The sequence below is a fragment of the Ipomoea triloba genome, chromosome 2, assembly GCF_003576645.1.
Source record: "Ipomoea triloba cultivar NCNSP0323 chromosome 2, ASM357664v1".
Lineage (NCBI taxonomy): Eukaryota > Viridiplantae > Streptophyta > Magnoliopsida > Solanales > Convolvulaceae > Ipomoea > Ipomoea triloba.
Window position 1 is genome coordinate 19,842,954 of NC_044917.1, and position 1,389 is coordinate 19,844,342.

The 1,389-nt window shown below is 24.4% G+C and overlaps 1 non-coding gene across 1 annotated transcript; it reads left to right on the forward strand.

The window, feature by feature from the left end:
* Nucleotides 1-314: 314 nt before the first annotated feature.
* Nucleotides 315-387, forward strand: TRNAR-UCU. Its single transcript has one exon. It is a non-coding gene; the product is annotated as a tRNA-Arg (tRNA).
* Nucleotides 388-1,389: the final 1,002 nt, after the last annotated feature.

The following is a 1,389-nucleotide window of genomic DNA, read 5'->3' on the forward strand; positions in this document are numbered from 1 at the left end:
ATATATATATATATATATATATATATATATATATATATATATATATATATATATATATTCAATTTAGTACATGTATTATAAAATTGGTCAATTTAATTCTTATACTGTTAAAAATAAAATACTAAAGTAAAATTATTAACATCTTCAGTTAAACTGTTAAATATGCTTATGTGGCTAGATTCAACGAAAATAATGATTCTCAAATCACTAATTAATAATATGTTGATATAAAAATATTTAAAATATCGTCATTAACAAAATTTGAACTCATAACATTAGAGTAATTAGTAAGCGCCCATGATTTAATGGATGAGGCGCCCATGGCCTAATGGATAAGGTGCTTGACTTCTAATCAAGCGATTGTGGGTTTGAGTCCCACTGGGCGTGGTTAATCAAAATTATTACTATTAGCATTATATATAATTTAGCATTATATATAATTTAACACTACCCAAAAAAAAAACATTAGAATAATAATATCATATCAAATAACCTAAACTAACAATTTGAAAATATTAATAAAATGTCAAAAAAATATTTTTCTTAATAATAAAAACTAAATCACATACTAATAAAATTGTAAAGATAAAAATAATATAATTAAAATCATATAGTGTTAAATAATATAAATTAATTAGCATTGGAAATTAGTATTAATTTTTTTTTGAAAACAGTATTAATTAATTATTTTTGTTTTTGCATTTTAGGTAGTATGTGGTTTAATTTTTGTATTAAGTAATATAATTATTTTTGTGATGTTTCATTTCTTATATTAAAACTCCACTAAGGCTTGAACCCACTCCCCTCCATGTGAAGGTGTAAATTGAGTGCCACTAAACCACAAGATCTTTGGTTATTGTTGTTGTTGTTGTTACTATTATTATTATTATTATTATTATTATTATTATTATTATTATTATTATTATTATTATTATTATTATTATTATTATTATTATTATTATTATTCCAATGTCATGAATTCAATTATTATTAATGACATGTTGTGTTAAATATTTTTATATTAACATTTTATTAATTAGTGATTTGGTAGTCACATGACCTCTATGTAATGTAGTCACATTAGCATATCTAACAATTTAACTAATTGCATAATTTTATAGTACACCGTTCTGTTCATCTATACTTTCTCAACATGTTGAAGCACAAAGAGTGAATATCGCCTCCACTCAGGCTGGATCTCATTATCTCTATATAGGAGAGTCACTATATGTCATTTGACCACAAGGTACTTGACAAGTAGTACATACACCGGTTAAAAACCGTTGTCTATGTGCGTGACTTTTAACCACACGAGTTTCAACAACACTCAATAGACAACGGTTAAAAACCGTTGTCTTTGTGCGGGACTTATAACAACACCGGTTTCAA